The sequence below is a fragment of the Adiantum capillus-veneris genome, chromosome 16 (genome assembly GCF_014529385.1).
Source record: "Adiantum capillus-veneris isolate H3 chromosome 16, ASM1452938v2, whole genome shotgun sequence".
In the NCBI taxonomy this organism is placed as follows: Eukaryota; Viridiplantae; Streptophyta; class Polypodiopsida; order Polypodiales; family Pteridaceae; genus Adiantum; species Adiantum capillus-veneris.
Window position 1 is genome coordinate 99,758,059 of NC_140946.1, and position 21,540 is coordinate 99,779,598.

Sequence of the window (21,540 nt, forward strand, 5' to 3'; positions counted from 1 at the left end):
TGATATTGAGAAGTGACAAAGACAAAGAGAGAGCTGTGGCAGCAAGAAAACACTTGAATGGTTGTAGCCATGACCCTATCTAGGTGGGGTGTTGTGTAAGTTGTCTCTGTTGCAGAGAGAGAGAGAGGAGAGAGAGAGAGAGAGAGAGAGAGAGAGAGAGAGAGAGAGAGAGAGAGAGAGAGAGAGAGAGAGAGAGAGAGAGAGAGAGAGAGAGAGAGAAAGAGAGCAAGAGTGAGAGAGGGACTTGTATAATACCGGTATCTTACTGAGGAGTGACTGGTATGATACCGGTATGATACTGAGAACTGAATGGTATGATACTGAGAAGTGATAGAGAGAGAGAGAGAGAGAGAGAGAGAGAGAGAGAGAGAGAGAGAGGGAATGTATGATATTGGTATGATACTGAGAAAATAATGGTATGATAACGATATCATACCGATATGATACTGGGAATTGACTGCTATGATACCGGTATGATATTGAGAAGTGAATGGTATGATACCGAAATGATACTGAGAAGTGACAAAAAGAGAGAGAGAGAGAGAGAGAGAGAGAGAGAGAGAGAGAGAGAGGGAGAGGGAGACAGTTCAGTTTACAGTTAAAGGCAGATATACACAAAATTATGCATTATGCATTTCTTAAGATGGTTACAGCTCAAAAGGCATACTATTGTAGATAGACTCACTGACATCAAGTGATATTGTATATAGTTTTGTGTTGCTGGGATGGGGTATCATGGGGATTTTGATTGCCCGAACAAGATGTGAATATATGAACACCTCTGGCTTTTTGTCCAAAAGCTCGTGGGTCTGCTCATTTATCATACGGTAGTAAAAACCTTTGATAGCATAGGATCCTCGCCCAATGATATTGCCCTAGTCATCTTCAACGTCTGAATGAAACTCGCGAATAGCTGCAGTGCATTTCACTATATAGAAATCCACTTTTTCTTCGTTGTCATTTGGTGCGGGAACAACAAAATTATCACCAACAATAAGAGCTTGACTGAGGGTGTCATAGTGTCCTTCATACGCTGCATCCTCATTTATTTTGTCGTCATCGTCTTCCCCTTCTTCCGTAGGCTCCAAAATAAGGTATGTCCAGAAAGGAACGTGTGACTTGCTCACACATCTCCTCCACTTTTCCTGTTACATGCACTACAGAAACAAGACAGTGAATGTGTTCTCAAAGAAGTTGTATCATGCTCTGAATATGCAAAAACAGAGTGCATTGAGCGGATATTTTTTACAGCCTTCACATCCCAATTTTTTCCCCTTTCTACATCTCCCAATTCAATCACCCAAAAAATCATGCTTACATAACGGGCCTAGGATGCATAGGTGGCTGTAGCACCATCTGACAAGGTCCGTCTCAATAATGCCACAACATCTGCAGCACAGTCTATCTTTGGTCAGTTTGGCTACAATTGGTATTGAGTTAAAGACCTTTTTATCACTGCTCCCGCACCGTCGTGTTCTCCCTTACCATGGCCGGATCCAAAAAAGTTCCAAGACATTTTCCATCCCGTAAAAACACTGTATTTGCAATTTATTCAATGGATAGATGAAGATTAATATACTCTTAGCACGATAAAATTACCAAAAAAAACACGTATTATAATATTACTGATGTTAGATAAGCATTTTATTACAACTTTAATGCCAATATTATAGGTCTCTATATTAAAACCACCTTCAGATAATGTTTGTTACAACATGGTATACATGGCAAGGAAATAGAATGGTCTTCTTGCTTTGAATTGTGAAGCTGCTCCATCAGACCATACCCAATGACGCCTTATGTGTAGACCAAATTGCTTTAGCCATTCCGCATGTTTCAGAAAACAGTGTTGAACAAAATGTGTGTCATGTTGCTTGTCATCTGAAATGAAGAAATGAATTGTCTTGTGGATGTCACCTGCATAATATAAAAATTAGAAATTATTGAAGGCTTAATAAAAAATAAATAATACTGATCTAGGGTGATGTCGTTACCTGCAATTCGGAAATATGTTATGTGCAAAAAAATAGTTACTTGATTTGAATACCAATGCATGGACTGAATCTCATTTTGTTCTTTGAAACTATAATTTTCAGCAAAGTCAACAACTGACACAACAACATCTTCTGGAAAGCTTTGTACACATTCCTTATATTGTTCTGCTTGCCATCTATACACAAAATTATGCATTATGTATTTCTTAAGATGGTCTTTGAACATGACTGAGAGATCCTGGCATAATATTTCCTTCTACGAACAAGACTTTCCTTTTCTTCTTCAGACCGTCACGCGCAGTTCGTACTTCTAGGTCCTCAAAAATCTTCACCACAATCTTTTTAGCAATAAATGCAGCCTCTGCAGCACAAAAGTCTAACTTATCCGGGCCACACCTTTTACATTGACCACTCAAGCAAGCAAGGGCATGGAAGGTGGACGTATCTGAGTTTGGACACAGTATAGAGTCCAATAAGACTGTTACACTCTTGATAGGGTTTTTTGGTGCCTTGCACCCACCATTGTCTTTGCATATGTTGCATTGACATTGGCAAGCTTTTCCATGCAGACCGAATACAAAACTTCGCATGTGATTTATTGCATCCTTTAGGAAGGACATTTGAACATGTGAAATGCAGCAGCAAGTATATCGGTCTCTCAATTTCCGCACAAAATATGGCTTCATGTACTTAAACGCCCGCTGCCTTATTACAATTTTAGGGTATTGTTCTTTGAAGTTGAGAAAGAGCTCCACCTACAATGAAAGACATATATGGTTAAAGAACATTGAAGAAAACTGCAGGTTTTTATTATCTTTGAGGAAAAATGTTACATTACTATAAACCAGTATTTTTATTTCAAACCACTATGTTTTTTCACTTAATTGGTTAAACAAACCAGTATATATGAACACATGTCCTTGGTACGTACCAGTGGTATATAAATGTCAACTAGTTCAAATGTTCTTACTACTGCTGATGTAAACCAGTCTTTTCATTTAAAACCGGTATGTTATTTACCTACCAGTACATGTGAGCACTTAACCACATGTATACGAGTGAGAAATAAGTGTTAAAAAAAATGAACACATGTCCTTGGTACGTACCAGTGGTATATAAGTGTCAACCAGTTCAAATGTTCTTACTGCTGCTGATGTAAACCAGTCTTTTCATTTAAAACCGGTATGTTATTTACCTAACCAGTACATGTGAGCACTTAACCATGATGTATACCAGTGAAAAATAAGGGTTTAAAAAATGAACACATGTCCTTGGTACGTACCAATGGTATATAAGTGTCAACCAGTTCAAATGTTCTGACTGCTGCTGATATAAACTAGTCTTTTCATTTAAAACCGGTATGTTATTTACCTACCAGTACATGTGAGCACTTAACCACATGTATACAAGTGAGAAATAAGTGTTTAAAAAAATGAACACATGTCCTTGGTACGTACCAGTGGTACATAAGTGTCAACCAGTTCAAATGTTCTTACTGCTGCTGATGTAAACCAGTCTTTTCATTTAAAACCGCTATGTTATTTACCTAACCAGTACATGTGAGCACTTAACCACGATGTATACCAGTGAGAAATAAGTGTTAAAAAAAATGAACACATGTCCTTGGTACGTACCAGTGGTATATAAGTGTCAACCAGTTCAAATGTTCTTACTGCTGCTGATGTAAACCAGTCTTTTCATTTAAAACCGGTATGTTATTTACCTAACCAGTACATGTGAGCACTTAACCACGATGTATACCAGTGAGAAATAAGTGTTAAGAAAAATGAACACATGTCCTTGGTACGTACCAGTGGTATATATGTGTCAACCAATTCAAATGTTCTGACTGCTGCTGATGTAAACCAGTCTTTTCATTTAAAACCGGTATGTTATTTACCTAACAAGTACATGTGAGCACTTAATCACGATGTATACCAGTGAGAAATAAGTGTTAAAAAAAAATTACTGGATATGCAAACCAGTATTTTGCTTTCAAACAGATATGTTTTTTACCTATCTGATATGACAAACAAACAGTACATGTGAACACTTAACCACGATGTATACCAGTGAGAAATAAGTGTTAAAAGATTTTTACTGGTTATGTAAACCAGTTTTTTACGCGTATGATAAAAACTATGTTTCCATTTATATTATCCTTCACATCCAATATTTATCTACTCTTAGTCTAGGACCAAATACAGATTCCCCTTATTTCCATTTATAACTTCCTTCATATCCGATTTCATATCTACTTTTATCAACCCAATTATAGTGAATATAGGTCATGAATGCAAATATTAGAAAACAAAAATGGATATAGTGAAGCAAGTTATTACCTGAGATTGTTCAAGAAGATGCACAAGATGTTTGACTTATGAATTTATTCCAATACTCTTTCTGCACACATCCTTCTTATTGGGTGAAACACGAGTGTTAGACATCCAAAAAGAGAAGATCAACTCTTTCTCATCAGGTGTTATGAAACCACGATCCATGGGCTGACGAGGACACAAAGAGATTGGCAAATTGCCATCACCTGCTACCCTCAACCGATTCTTTGCAGCTATGAAGTTCCTCTTGTGCAAATTTAGCAACTTAGATGCAGCTGAAACATTCACTTTTGAGGTAGATGTAAACTCAACATTCAAAAGCATTGTGGTGATGAACCTTTTAAGAAAGAGCTTCTGTCCGCTCTTGGGTAATTTGATTGCATCTATTGTGTTGCGTATGGCTTCAACGAAGGTTGTTTGTGCTCTGGGCATTTCAAGGTCTCCAAGAGAAGGATGATTGACAAACTTGCACAAAATATCTAAGCGTGATGCAACATCGAGGGCCTTTGTACGCCGATTGAAGAGCATAACAAGGTCATTGCAAAGTCTTTGACGCTTTGCATCATCAGCACCATTTTGATCATTATCTTCCTCACGTGCTACCTGCTCAAGCTTGTTCTTAGCACGCTGCTCCCTCTTTCTCCTAGCATGATATTCCTTGACCGCATCAACAGCATACCTAGCACACAGTTCACAGTGAGGCTGAGAGCAATCACATATAGTGTGATATTCGTGCTCCATGCTAGAGAGGGAGAGATTCAGCGAGGTGATAGGCCCACAAAGAGCAAGAGCAGTATATGACAAGAATAGATGTGTGATAGGCCTACAAAGTAAAACAGCAATCTGTGCTCCTACACGGAGAGTTAGAGAGAGACAGGAAAACGAGAGAGCGGGAAGACAAAGAGCTGGCTGACGTACATAGTTAAGAGGTACAGAGTCGTCTTCTATATTTAACAAAAAGCTGTGGAAATTCTATATTTAATTAAAAAGCTGTTCAAAAGAATATAGCGAATTGAACTAATAGAGATGGTTTTATGTACCGGTTATAAAACCTCTATCCGAGACAAGGTTTTTGGTCCACCTATTCATGCATCCACCCAATAATGGAGCCTAAAATACCTTAGGCTTAACTTCATTAAAGACCTCCAAAGTTTACTTTAGCAGCACCAAGATAGTACTCTAGTAAAAATTCTACTCAAACTTATTCATTAAAATTCCAATGTTCTGGAGGTACAACATCCCCCCTCTAGTGAGAGTTTACTCCTCCCGTTGTCGCCTAGTTGCCCATACAACTAGGTATGTCCACCGCATAAAAAGCACGAGATGAACATTCCCACCGCTTAACCAGCAGACGTGGGTTCCCATTGCTTAACCAACAGACCTGGGTATCCACCACTTAACCAGCAGTCGTGGATTCAAGAGCCCTTAACCAGGAACTCTACCCCCTGTGATCAGGAGGGGGTTCATGCTAATTCAACATTGGAAATAGAATGAACATGCCGAGCTAAATTTTCCCTAGCAGACATTCTTTCCTATTGCAAACAGTATATCTGTCAATCATTTCTTTCCTACTTTAGACTTTAATATACAAATGAATTCAATTGCCAAGGTTTCCGTCAAATTTCTCCAACATGTTTGGGGATATGTTCTTTCCTAGCTAAACGTGTGCAATGTTAAATTAAACAACTTGAGTAAAATTGTGATCTACCTCTTCCATTTCTTCGTCAATGGCTCGTGAGATGGCCGGTGCTTGTTCGTCCATGGGAGCTTTTCCTTTTCCGTTCACATTGCTCGTTCCCGCCTCGTGGTCGTGGGCACCACCAAAGCGAGTTCTCTTAACCGGGGCCATTTTATACTCACTACTTTAAATGATAAACTTGGAGAAAAGAGCTAAGGTCCAAGAGCATCATAACAATCCAAATGATAGATTAGAACCATTGAAAAATTCCCCCTTATACGAGAGGGTTAGATTTTTCCTTCGAGACATAGTAATTTTATGGATAATACTTTACTTGTCCTATGGGAACTGGCTCTAAAGTTAATCACTTGGCTTAGATGATTAAAAGAAATTCAGAATTTTACTAATTAAATTACATTAAGCAAGTTCAATCACTTTTCTAGTACAATTAGAACGATGAAGAATTTCCGCATGCATAGGTGAGAGAAAATTCTCTTCTTAGTGGCTTAATGATGGATTAATTTTTTCCTTAATCACATCTTAATGTATGAGGATTTTGAATCTAACTTAGTTACAACAATATTGAGTGGTAAAAGAAAGAATTTCATCATTACCGGCTTTGACATATTAATTACTATGCTGCCTAGAGAGAGAAATCTCTCCTAATCATGCATTAATCATTGATTAAGAGTGATGAATGGCTGCATAATCAACTATTGGTTGATGATTATATAATGGAGTATAGCTATGGAGATTTAGAGTACAGCTATTGGGAATTATAGCTAGGATTAAGCATAGTAGACGAGAATTTTTAGAGAATGATGAAGAGGTTTACAGATGAGCATAAATTAAATCATGATTACCGTGATTAGGGGCTGAAAATCCTCTCAATTTTCTGATCCAAATGAGTTCTCAAGACGAGAATTCGGCAGCACTTCCCTCCTTGCTTCTCCTTCAAAAACTGTGTGTGCCGACAACACCTCCCCAAGGTGTGTGTAGGTGTGTGTGTGTGTGTACTGGGTGTGTATGTGAGCGTGTGTGTGTGTGTGTGTGTGTGTGTGTGTGTGTGTGTGTGTGTGTGTGTGTGTGTGTGAACACCTTTAAATAGGCTCCTCCAAGCTGAAAATCGACCAGCCTTGCTATTTGCATCTGAGTGAGCTCTCACATCATGCATGGCAAGTCTAGTTTCTTGCCTACAAAGTGTCCAGTTAGCTAGTCTAACTGGCTCTCACACTCACTCTCAAGCTTGGAAACTCTCCCACAACTCCCACAAGACAAGAGGGAGCCCCCTAGCTGCTAAAGCTGGCTCAGAGAGGAATGGAACCTGCTCCCACATAGCCTCGAGCCCCGGTGCCTCCCCGCACAACTTTTAGGAAAAATTGGTTTTAGGCTACAACGGCCCATACGAGTCAGAATTTAATGCCGTAAATTGCTATAGTAAGCTCTAACCAAGGCGTACTGGTCCGAGTACCTGCCATATTTAGCATCGGGGTCCGAAAATGCATTTTTCTCAAATTCGGGGTACGGGTGCAGTTTTTTGAGACGGTCAAAACTAGACGGGTCGGGTGACCAAAAACTTACTATTTTTGGATTTTTTTCACAAAAATTATTTTAATTCACATTTTGAAGCTTTATAACATTCTAAACATCAGGGCACTGACAGAATTTGAAAAACTGCTAAAAATAGTAACTTTTTCCATTATGATCTTTTCATGGTACAATGGTGCTCTTTTAGCTCGGGGTCGGAGACCTTACAACTAGGCAATTCTAGATCCCAATTCTTTCCTTGGTGCTCTGTCACTTTCGAAAGAGTCTGTACCAAGTCACCATTGAACCTTTCATTTAAGCCATTACACTGCGGGTAATAAGGAGTGGTATGCTGGTGCCTAATCTTCATCTTTGCGCATAAAAAGTCTAGCAGTTTAGCTCTAAATCCTGGCCCCTTATCTGAAAGTAGCTCTAGTGGCACCCCAAACTTGCAACATATTTCATCGTACAAAAATCTTTCCACATCCTTTGCAGTGACCTGTTTTATTGCAGCTATAGTCCTCTGCTCATCTACTGCAGTGAAAAAATAGCTTTTGCCCTTGCTTGTGATGGGTAACGGGCCTATTGCATCAATTCCCCACTTTAGAAACACATCAAATTCCATAATGGTTTTTCGTAGCTATGGCTTCAACACTCTCTTCCCAAATGCTTGACACCTGTTGCAAGACCTACACCAATGGTGAACATCCTTGTGCAAACTAAGCCACACATACCCCTCTTGCAAGATCTTATGCAAGGTGATCTTTAGAGAAAAATGCACGTCACATGAACCTTCATGATTCTCTCCCAATACTCTATAAATCTCCTCCTGCCAAGGTACAAGTCTCAACACGAGATCAGCCCTTTTCATGTACAAGACATCACCAATCAATTTGTACCTGTATGCTCTACGCACAAAACCATACTTCTTAGACTTCTGAATGTCCTTCGGAATGATTCCTGTTAGCAAAAACTCCTCTTCTTGAGCCAAAATTTCCCGGCCATGATAAAGATGTAAATTGGTCCTCAACACAAATAGCTCCCCAATCATGCTTTGAGCTGCTTCACGTGCCTCTCCATTTAGAGCACGTTCAATGTGTTTGATGCTCCATGCTTCAAAATTTTTTAGCTTCTGAAACACATTTCCTTCAATGAGGTGTTCTTTCTCTTCCACACACCCAGCCCTTGCTTCACAACTAACAAGGCATCACCTTTTATGCTCAACCTTCTAATCCCATGCTTCAAACAAATGCGTAATCCAGCCTCCAATGTAGCATATTTAGCCTCATTGTTACTATGAGTATCCAATTTGAACCCTCTCTTGCATACTAGCTTCCCCTCTGGATCATAAAGTGCTATACCCCCTGAAGCTGCATCATGGCTCTTTGTGTATGAGCCATCACAGAAAAAAACATGTGCATTGCTGATCTGTGGCACTTCTTCGACTACCTTTCTCAACGCCTCTTCCTTAACAAGAAGGGGATTCTCCTTGTACGTCAACAAATCAACTAGAGTAGCCCTTGTATTGTCTTCCACTAGAAAAGAGAACTCGAACTCTTGCAGCTCAATTACCCATTTCTTCACCACATTTGACATGTTAGTGCCATTAATTAGTTGTGTCAAAAAGGCATAACTCATCAAGAAAACAAAAGGTCGTGGTAGCAAGTAATGGCGAAATCGTCGACAAGCAAATATCACACTAGCCATCACTAGCTCTACTTCCGAGAACTTTCTCTCTGCTACCAACTTCACTCAGCTTGCACCATACACTGACTGGCCTCATATAATGGTTGCCCTTCCCCTTTTGCAATAGCATGGCTCCAATGGCATCATCCCCTACTGATGGATTTACATAAAACACTTGCTCCCAATCAGGAGTTTGCATGGCTGACAGACCCCTAACACCTCTTTTACCTCTTGAAACACTTCTTCACACTCGTCATCCCATTGCAATGGATCATGCTTTGCCACTTGTTGTAATGGATAAAGGAGCTGTGAAGACAGAATAAACCGCGCCATGTACTTCACTTTGTGTATAAAGGTTGCCAATTGCTTTGTACTCGTAGGTGACGGAAGAAGAATAATGGACTTAACCTTGTCTGGATCAGCTTCAATGCCATTTTCTTTGTACTCGTAGGTGATGGAAGAAGAATAATAGACTTAACCTTGCCAATTGCTTTGTACTCGTAGGTGATGGAAGAAGAATAATAGACTTAACCTTGTCTGGATCAGCTTCAATGCCATTTTCTGACACCATGTTGCCCAATAACTTCACCCTTGGCTGTGCTAGATGACACTTCTTTGGATTTAGTTGTCCTCCACATTCATCATATCGAGCCAATACCATCTGCAACTTCTCATGGTGTTCAGCCCTACTAATGTAGACACAGAAGTCATCCATAAAATCTTTCACACAATTACCAATGAATGGTTCCAATGCCCAATTTTCTCTCTCTTGATAGAAAGATGGTCCATTTGACAACCCAAATGGCAATACCGTGTAGCAATAACAACCCCATGGCGTAATGAAAGTTGTCTTTGTGCGGTCTTTAAGAGCAATCTTCAATTGAAAATAGCCTGAAAAACCATCACACACACTGCCCGGGGGATTCACCATGGAAAACTTACCACACCACGTAAGTGCAGGGGAGGGGGGTTCTTTTACAAGCTATATAAGCGTATAAGTTAGGGGTAGGCCCCCAATAATTTATCTCCCAAGCTTAAAAATAAGAGAGGGGGTATCATATTTATTGGGGGGGGGGGGGGGGGTGAGAAAAGGGGAAAATGAGAAAAAGTTTTTTGTGTTTCAAAATGATTCCCAAAAGAGTTTTCCCTCGAACTTGTTAGTCAATAGATACATGCAAGAACTAACACTGCTCTGTATCAATTTCTTGTTTACTAACTATAGTTCATTTGTTGAGGGATGAAAGCTATAAAGAGTTTGTATAGATGCAAATTTACATGGAGAACCTAACACAACTTTATAACCATGTTTTTTGAGTAATTTAGATGGATCAAAATTGGACAAGTAGCTAGAGTGCAGGCTAAAGGGGCACATAGTTTAAAAGTCAAATTAAAACACATTGAGGGTACATCTAGTTATCTATATAAATGGTTCCTTAGTACGTGTCCAATCACTATGTTGCATGCTCTTTGACTAGTTTTACTCAGTTAGATCATGTGAGACCTAAATTTTATATGTAAGATAGGGGTATGATAGTTTTCTACATTGATTGTCGTATAAGCGTAGAAAAGGGGGTCATATTCCCTAATATGAGTCGTATATAGGGGTTTTATCAAAGTTGTCCGCTCGCAGGTGGCGTCCTATTTTGTATATAGAGTGAATCCCCCGGGACACACTGTACCTCTCATAACCTACCACCCACTGAATCCAAGATCTGATCGATGAATGGAAGAGGATATGGGTTCTTCTTAGTGGATGCATTTAAGGGTTTAAAATCTACACAAATCCTCCATTTTGTATCCTTCTTTGGGTTGACTACTACTGGGCTTACCCATTCTGTGGTTTCCACTGGAACTATGAACCCTGCCTTCAATAACTTGTCCACCTCTTCCCGCAAGGCTTCCATTTGCTCTTGACCCATCCTTCTTAGCCTTTGCCGCACTGGCTTAACACCTTCTTTTAGTTCTATATGCATCTCTTCGCCCTTGAACCCTCTGATCTCTTTATATGAAGTAATGAAAAAATCATGAAAACTAGCCAGCATGTGCAAATATATCTCCTTCTCCATAGTTGAGAGGTCTCCACTGATCATTTGTGTCATCAATTCCTACTTCTTTGAAATTTCAACCTTGGTTTGCATCAGCCCTTCAATCACTTCATAAGGCCCTTCAATTTATATCTTCAACCTCATTTGCAAATGCAACTAAACCAGACTCCTGGATTCCTTTGTCCATCAAAAGAAATGCAACATCAGCATCCTCATCATTGCTGGTAGTACTATCACTGTCCTCGTCAGACACTGTGGAGTAGTCTTCATCACTAGACTCATCCTCATCTTCATACATCTCCTCCAACCGTTTCCTTGTGTCCATATTATAAAGCTTCTTGGCACCTGTCTTTCCATAGAGGCTAATCATCATCCTCATCATTGCTGGTAGTACTATCACTGTCCTCGTCAGACACTGTGGAGTAGTCTTCATCACTAGACTCATCCTCATCTTCATACATCTCCTCCAACCGTTTCCTTGTGTCCATATTATAAAGCTTCTTGGCACCTGTCTTTCCATAGAGGCTAATCGTACCACGTCGCCAATCTTGAACAGCTCCCACTGCACGTAACCATGGTCTGCCCATTATAATAGGATATGCTCCCAAACCTGCTGGCATCACATGAAAATCAACCACTGCCTTTGCATCATATGCCTCCACTTCTAAGCTCTTTATAACACCTAAACATTTTACTTTTTGATGGTTTGCCAATCTGACCGGAAACCTGACACCCCAGTCACTGTGAGACCCATCTTCTCAATGCATGTGTGTTATGACACATATTTGGCCTCCACCATCCACATAACCTTGTCCCATATTTTTTATTTTATGCCACACATCTACTATTGGACAAATGTTTGGTAGCTCATCCATCGCCAACACCTTCACTGAACCTCTCTCTGGCTCTTTCTCCATTGGGTTAACCATCCTCTTCCATTGTCTCTTTAACTTAGGAACCATATCTATAAGCTGCCCAAAAGTAACATCTACTTTCCTGGTTTTCAGATCTTCCTTCAAGTCATAGCTTAATTGCCCATCCCCTAGTGGAAAATCTGAAACATGAAACTTGCAACGAGCCCTCCTTTTCCTCTTGGCCTTGACATCCTCGCCTTCATGTCTCTTTCCCTTCTTCTTACTAGGACCCGGGGCACTTCTTCCTTCCTTGTCCTCTATGGTCCTCTTCCCAATAGGCATCACTAATGTATCCTCTAGCTTTGATGCCTTCTCCAACGTGACTACACTTATCACTTTTGTCTTTCCCTTTTCCTCTTGGGTTAATCCATTGGTTCCTTCTTCTCCCTTAATTTCAATGCCATAATCATTTGACCTAGTTAGCACCTGTCTTGGAAATGGATACATGTCTCCACCCATCCTTGGTGGCTTATCACATTGCGGGCTGATGTGACCCAACTCTCCACAATTATAACATGTTGGCATCTGCCTCCAGAATCTACCATTGATTTGTCCAACACCATTCCTAGGTCTTTCTTCACCTCCTGACTGATTTGCAAACCTCCCTCGACCTCGATTATTTTCCACTTGACCTAGCATGTTTAGGCTGAGATTCTTCATTAAATCTACCACTTGCCTCATGTCTTGCCTTAGCCCATCATCTTGCACTGTTGTAGTGACTACTGCTGGCATAACCTGAGGAGTAACAGGAACCACTGGTTCATGATGAGCCGCTAGCATGCGACCTTGCAAAGAGTCCATAGGCTGAAATTCAGACCTCATGGGCAAAGACTCCACCCCTAACTAGCTCATTTTCGTCAGCTTCCACTCTTTGTTCCTTGCTACCTCCAATGCATCTTCATATGTTCTAGGCTTCTTTAGCTCCACTCTCCAACGTATATTCTCCCAAAGACCAGCCAAGAACCTGTCCTTCTTCATCATGTCAGGTGGGGGTACCTGTGGTGCTAAAGCTTTGCACATCCGCTCCCATGCCAATAAAAACTTACGTATGTAAGCATCTACTCGCTTCACCTTTCTTTTGCACCAAACCTTGTACTTCTTGCCACACTTTGTCACGATCTTCTGTCTTCACAAACTCCACTTCCAATCCATGCCTTAGATTGTCCCAACTCAATCTTACAGGTGGATCAGCCACACGCAACTCCTCTTCAAATGCTTTGGACCAAACTCATGCATCACTCTTCAAACAAATATGGAGAAGACGTAACATCTGCGCTGGGTCATGAATCTGGTTGCTAATGCAGGCGATCTCCATCTTTTCCAAAAAGTCTTTCACATCTTCATCACTTCTTCCATGAAATTCTAGATAAGAGAAAGCCACTACCCAAGTTGTACTGCTTTGAGAACCCCTTCAAACACACGTGCAAGAACCTAAAACTTTTGACTGACTCAATCCCCAGAAACTTCAATGGTGCTCAAGTTTTAGATAAGGACAAACACGTGCACATCAAATGAGTTTTCATAGTTGATCATCGGAATTACAACAGGCAAAGGACATTCCAGTATCTTTCTCAATCTTCTTGGTCCGAACATAAAGACTATGCGTTGCTGGAAAAAGATCTTCCTGGACACATGAACATTAATCTGGATTCTTTGTGTTAAATGAAAAGGAGTGAATTGAGGGCATTTTGATCATACATTAAAGTCAACCATGCAACTCCCAAGAAAGCACACCTATCTTATCGTCTGATTTTGCCAAAATTTCAGTAGCACAACAGCATAAATGGCTTAAAAGACCAAAAAACCATCCATCATAACTTGGAAAAATTTTGACAAAGTTTCCCCAGAAGTAGAGCAGTGAGAACCCAAAATATAGACTGTAAATGTATGTATAAACTGCCAACAATAGAATCCGAGCATCAATTAGGAATCACTAGTACATAGCCTATGGCAAGGTCATGAAAAGTGTGCTCCAGCTAATTGTATCACCAAAAGGATCTCCACATTTGAGAATCCCCCAGCTCAATAAAACCTCACGCTATTGACCCTCTCACGAAGGCTAATGCAAATCGTGTATAGTCAAGTCTCAAAAATGACTATCTTCCAGACCAAGTCTCAAAAATGGATGGGACTGCCAAATAAAACCAAGTATGGTTTCACAAAGGCGTACAATGGCAGTTTCCACAAGTAACGTACAATATCCACAGACGATGCGCTCAAGCAGGCGCCAAATGATGCATACCCACGACAACTGCACGTGACTCCACTGTCAGTGTATCACTGTACTCCAGCTACCTGTACGTGTGTGAATCACCTGTACCTGTCCCTGTAACCTATAACCTGTAGGGTGCAATCTAAAACCTGTAATCCCGAAGCTCAAAGCTTGAAGATCGAAGCAGAAGGTACTCGAAGAAGATCCTCCGTGGGGGCGCCAAAAGAATGTGAGCAGGATGGAAACACACAAAATGCGTCTATAATTACCCAACACACACTCTTGGAATGATATACACACACACTATGGGGCACCACTCGGCTTACATAACCCACCTGGCCGAGACAGGGAATACACCTATGGAGTGAGAGGAGAGAGACTACCCATTTGCCCACTCCACACAGAGAGACACACACACACACACCCAAAAAACTCTGCTCAAAAGAGGAGAATCTCTGATGTTTAGGTACAATAGAGATTGGGCCAACACCAAGGGGGCAAATAGCTCACACAATATGGGTAAAATAAGCTAGATACAATCACAAATTGGAGCAGAAGCTTCGCTTATAGGAGAAACTTACACAGCCAAAACAACAGAAAAACAGTGAGGAATTTGGAAAAATTGATAGCACCATCGCGTCCGAAACGACTCAAAACCCTAGTCGACAATGTCAAAGTGCTCAAATCCGACCCGGATGAGCAGTTTACGGGGCCAAAATAGGCTCCAAAATGAGCAAAAACATAGTTGCGGCTGTTCCTCCTCTTCTCTCCACATTTTTTCTGGTCTTCTCTCCTGTTTTTCAGTTCCCACACTTAGCTTTATTACTTGGGCACCCTTGGACTTTTAGTTGACCTCAAACGGACCCCAAACAGGCCAAAAACTAACCTCGCAGTGCATAGTTGTCACCTTTTTGCATCATCCGCACACTTGGCACTCAGCTTTTTTCAATAATGCATCTCGTCACCACATGAAGTGGCCCCAAAATATGGTTCTCATGATTACCTTTTTGCATAATCAACACAAGAAAACACCCACGTCGTGTCCGTACTTCTCCACGTGCAAGTATTGACCCATTTCGTCCTCCTGACGCCACTAAATTCCATCTGACGCACCTGCTTACCCCATATCGTCGACCCGCGGATAGCTTCCTTGAGAAGTTTTACGCGCTACCAACTCCTCATTATTATAGAAAAAACACACTGGTACTCGTAATAGTGAAAATCGATGCACTATGTACACCCTGTCCTACCTATACACTTGCGGGCCCCACGTAACCACCTGGCTCTAGAAAATGGGCAATCCTTTATTCAATGCACCATGCATGGGTGTTGAGTTAGCAGAGGATCACACCCACATTTTTGCTCACACTCATCATTTTGTAACCATTGATTGTAATAAATGTCTTTCCGACATTAATTTTGATTTGAGCCATTCATTAAGTAACGGGACTCAATTGAGTTTCCAGCTTGTAATCCCAAAGTAATTTCACTTGCTGATGTAATTAGTTAGAGATGTTCTCACCTCCAAGGCTGAGGTATATAAGCCAAAGTTTTTGTAACCTAAGGAGATTCAGATTATTAATCAAAGTGAGTTTTTGAGCGCCGTGACTGTGTCTGAGAGAGAGAGAGAGAGAGAGAGAGAGATAGATAGATAGATAGATAGATTTTATTATCGTCCTCGGAGGTCAAATATGACCTATGGGACCAAAGTTACATGTGATGTAGTATGTGTATGGCTGATGAGTGACTCTCGATGCTCCAAAATTGTAGTGATGAGAGTCGCAATGGAGAGCCCACACTTTGGCTGGGAGAGGAAAGTGTGTAGGTCTAAGTTATGGCTGAAAATGTGAGAGAAGCAAGTTCGGATGTGATCAAAAGCTGAGCACTCTAGTAGTGTGTGGTACTCAGACTCTCGAACTTGCAGTGAGCATAATGTGCACAATCGATTTGACTCTTCTCCATTGCCCCAACGCCCTATCTCGCATCGAAGGAAATGGGAGCTAAGCCGAATTGCTGCGATAGTGCGTATCGCGGACAAGGGAATAGGCTCAAGCATGTAAGTGTGAGTACGGTTTCCTCTCTCAGCGAAGAACATGGTTTTGTAGTTGGGGGCAATATAGGTGGTGTAATGTATGAAGCGTGACCCACCGGATTTCTCCCAAGCCGTAATACATTGGCGTTGTAGAAAAGCTTCATTCACTTGAGAGTCAATTGAAGCATCATGTAGCAAGTGTAATGCATCCCATCTCCCAAACCACTTCTTTATGTCTTGCATCCATCCCGTGCTCAAGATCTTGCTTTTATGCGTCTTTTGAACTTTTTTGCTTGCTTCCCATGCAATTGTAGGAAGTCGATGTGAGGGGTTTTGACGCATCTTTATCATGTACTCCACAACCCTTTCCATGCCCATAACCTCAATTGGAAGAGATCCCGACTCAAGAAGTAAGAGCATATATGGTGTTTGTGTCTTAACTTGGAGAAAGTTTGTAAGAAAACGCTTTTGGACATTCTCAAACTCTTTCCAAGTAGACTTTGAGATGCTCCCGCCCCACACTTCAACTCCATAAAGAAGAACCGGTGTCACCAATGCATCAAAAAGATACTTCTTGAGAACCCAACACTTGATGTTTCCTGCATTACACATGTTCTCAAATGCATAATATGCTCTCTTTCCCGCTTCCAAACGACGCATAGCACATTCATGCCACTTGTGATTGGATGGAACCTCAAGGCCAAGGTACTTAAAGCTCTCAACAACTTCAAGTGTCTCGTTGTTGTACACAATGCATGGCTTCTCCTTATGGTTGGTTTTCACAAGCATAACCTTTGTTTTGGATTCATTTACAATCAGCCCACTATGCAAGCAAAAGTTCTCAAGGACAACCATAAGCTTTTGTGCATCTTCTAAAGTGTGTGCTAGAAGCACTACATCATCCGCATACAACAAAAGCATGATTACCGCATTGCAAATAGTGACCTCTTCAATGCCTTCTTCTTGCATAAAGTCAAGTACCATTTGTTCCAATTGATCGATGCATAGACCAAAGAGAGTTGGTGACAATGGACATCCTTGTTTAACCCCAATAGTGCTTACAAAAATTTCTGAAATTTCTCTTCCCATGCGCAATTGACAAATCACCTTCTCATAGATTCGAAAAACCGCAAGCATAAACTCACTTGGCACTTGGAGTTCTTCCATCCTTCTCCACAAATTGTTACGTGGAATCATATCAAAGGCTTTCTTAAAGTCCACAAAACAACAATACAATCGCTTGCCTTTCAACCGACTTTCCTCCATGAGAACACGAAGAGTGACAAGATGATCAATGGTGCTATGGCATCGACGAAAACCCGCTTGTCCCTTTGCACGCTTGTCATTCTCTTCAGCCCAATCACTCAATTTCATTTCCATTATGCACCCAAACAACTTTGCCATAAGAGACCCAATCATTATAGTCCGGTAGTTGCTTACATTCTTTACATCCCCTCCTTTATGCAAAGGCTTAACCCAATTAGTACTCCAATCATAAGGCATACCATGTTGAAGTGCAAGGTTGAACATATCACACATCCACTCATGGGTAAAATCTCCCGTCCATTTGATCATCTCCGGCTTGATACCTTGAAGATCTCCCGCTTTGCGAGTGGCCAACTTTTCAAGCCCACCGCATACATCCTCAATAGTAAAAAAAGACGGCATACATGGGAGTGAACCATAAAATGGCATTTTTTCAGTATTTTCTTGCTCATATAATTGCCTACAATGTGTGTACATATCCACTAGACTCAAGTTACCAAAATTCTCAATCCGCTTGCCTCTCAAGTTTCTCCAAAATCTTCCACATGCATGTGCCTTTTCTTGGACTTGAAATTCTTGTTGCTTTACTTCCCATCTTCTTCTCTTCTTTTGAATCAATGCCTTGTATGTATGCAAATGACTTCGATAGTTGTCTTTGTCCATAGTTGCATCAAGCTTTATCAAGGACTTTCGAGCATCTTGACATTCTTTATCAAACCACCTTTTGCGTGATCTATCTTTGTTGATACTATGGAGATGCTTTATGGCAAAGCATTCTTCCGCACAAGAACAAATAGCTTTTTTGAAAGCTTCCCATTTAGTTTCCAATGGTGCATCACATTGAAGCTTTGTCATCCATAATTTTTGCTCAACCATTTCAATGTACATTGGTGCCCGTTTGAAATCCATACATAGTGATAACTTCTCTTTCCTTTGGCTGAGATTATCATGCTTAGTTGCTTCTCCACATGAAAGGTCAATACATAAGGTGCGATGGTCGGATTCCGGGGTCCATTGACCAAACATAAAACTCTTTATGCGATACATGATGGCTTCAGAGAGTAGCATATAGTCAATCACACTATCCCCATTATGTCTTCTACATGTAAATCCATTGGTTCCACTCCACAAAGATACACCATTGGCAATGAGCATACCCGTGCTATTACACATGTGTAAAAGTAACTTTCCATAGTGATCCGGCTCTTTCTCATCCATTGAAGTACGATCATACAAGTGAACTTCCTCCAACTCCCTTGAAATGTATGGCATATCAAATTGTTGAGTATCATGTTGCAATGTTTTTGTGCGTATGATGTCTAAATGACCAATCATGTTGATGTTTTGGTCTCTGTTTGGTCATTTAGCTACGGAGCCGCCATTGGAGAAGCAACACCGCCATTGTGTTAGCAACGGCGAGAGATACGCACAGATACCAAGAGTGCGCGCTATCGGCTTCTATGTGTGGTAAGTTCCTACGAGCTTCGGTGTGAGTTTTCTTCCAACTCGTGTGTCGGAATGGAGAGTGCAGCATATCTATAGAACCACAACGAGTAGAGCTACACATTGGTACCATTGGGGTCAAGTTTTGATCACCTGTATTTTTCGGCCTGTCTTCATACGCGTTTACCGCACGGAGTGGTTATAGGTTGATTTTGCAGTTCAAGTCTTTAGGGTGTTGTTCTTACCTAGTGTATAGACTTCCCCTTGAGTTTGAAATCGATTCAACAATTCTAGATTCTGTTTCGTATAGTATTCGTTCGTAGTACGGATTTCAGTCACTTGCGTATTTTAGAACTTAGATTTGATTTCCTTAGTAGTGATTGTCGTTAGAAGGTCGAGTAGGTGATTTGACACCCACCTAGTTGTTTCCATGCGCCTGCGGGTCAAGCTCCGTCCTCGTCTGAAAAATTCTGTTGTTGGTTGAGTTCTCGCTATTTAGCTTCCGCTAGCGGCGTAATCGCCTTAACATTTGGCGCCGCTGCCGGGGACGAGAGCCCTAAGTAGGTGACCTTAGACTAATCCTACAAGGTGAGTCGTATAAACTACTTTGTATACTTTAGTTAGAAAAGATCTAGGAGTGGTGGACTCCGAAGATCTCGAGAGATACTAGGAAGTGGGGTATTCCTGGGTCTTCCGTGTTGACAGTATTTTTAGTTTAGCTTAGATATGTTTGTTGTTTTGTTGGTGTTGAGTAGTTGTTGATAGAAGAAGAATTTGCTAGTCCGTGAGTGGCAGTGGATCTCTTTAAAATCACAATTACCAAACCCATTTTATGATTAGGAATAGCTTAGGTAGGACTTCATTTGATCCTGATCTGGAGCTAGTAATCATTGGAGTATTTGCTTGATATGGTTGATTGCATGTTAGATCACTAAACCATCGAGTTAGTAGTGAAACTTGCAATAAACAAAAGTTAGAGAAATTTTCTGTGTATCTGGGAGTTGCTGAGCACTTGAGAAAGCTTTAGGAAGGATTCTGTGCCAAAAAACTGGAAATCTGCAACTTTAGACATCATACGCGTATGATGTCTAAATGACCAAACAGAGACCAAAACAAAAATTTTGACTTTACCAGAGTGTTCAAAAGGGGGGTTATACCCTGATTTCAACTTAAAACAAGAGCATTAACACTCAAAGAAACCCAAAAAGACAAGTCGGAGTCCAAAAAACGCAAAGAATAGGAAATTTTGGATTTAGATCTTGTTTTTACATTCAAACCTGACAAAAACACTTGAAACTCAATTATAAACATTGGAGAAGGCTTAAAACCAAGAATAGTCAAAATCTGGGACAAAAGACATCATACGCGTATAATGTCTTTTAGCACATCCACTACTTATTTTTGATATCTGACCTGACAAGATTGTTACAAACACTGTAGAAAGCAAAAATATCAAGTCTTGACCCAAATTGATGAAAAAGACATCATACGCGTATGATGTCTTTGACCTAATTTTGGACATATTTTGATACTTTGCCAACACAGATCCATTGTAATAGCTATCTAGAGGTTATATTTCAAGTTTCATCCCATTTGGATCACAATTGACCCAAAACAAGTCAAAAGCGGAAAATTGCCAAGAAAAGCCTAAATTAGCCATAACTTGCTCAAACAGAGTTCAAAATGAATTTTGTGAGTGGACAGAGCATAAGGGGGCTACTGAGAGTGAGCATAACCAAAATAGTCCAAATCTGTGAAAAAAGACATCATACGCGTATAATGTCTTTTTCAGCATAAGTGCAACAAAATTCTCACTTGATGAAACAGAAGTTGTCCAACTGACAAGATTAAACAATTGACCAAGTATCAATCAGTTTGGATCAATTCTGACCATAAAAACTTGGGAAAACAAATTACCGAGACGGAGAAGTTAAAGTCCTTTAGGGGAATTGATGAATTTGAGATTGGGCAGGAATCTCCAGAATAACCAACCAAAACAAGGGGAACAAGCAAGTGTCATATCAACCGAGGGAAGTGTAAACCAAAGTTGGGTGCAACCATTAGAGCCGATCTTTGAAGGAAGTGTTTCTGATACTTCTTCGGAGAGATCTTACGAGATTTTCACCAAACACTTGGAACACTTGAACCTGAACAACAGAGAAAATATGGCAGCAGGGTCATCAAACCCTTCCGCCACAATGAAGCTATTGCTCATAAAATACCAGTACGACAATGAGCAAGGTGCCAAGATCTACAAAGATGGAATGGACCGCTATTGTGTAAAGATAGAAGATAGACCTAGTGAGTTCAAGGACTTAGTGCCTGTGAGCTATAGCGGAGATAGATATCTAGATGACGAGGGTACCATGTACTTGGTAGTCCTAAACCCTAACATTGTGGACAAGTG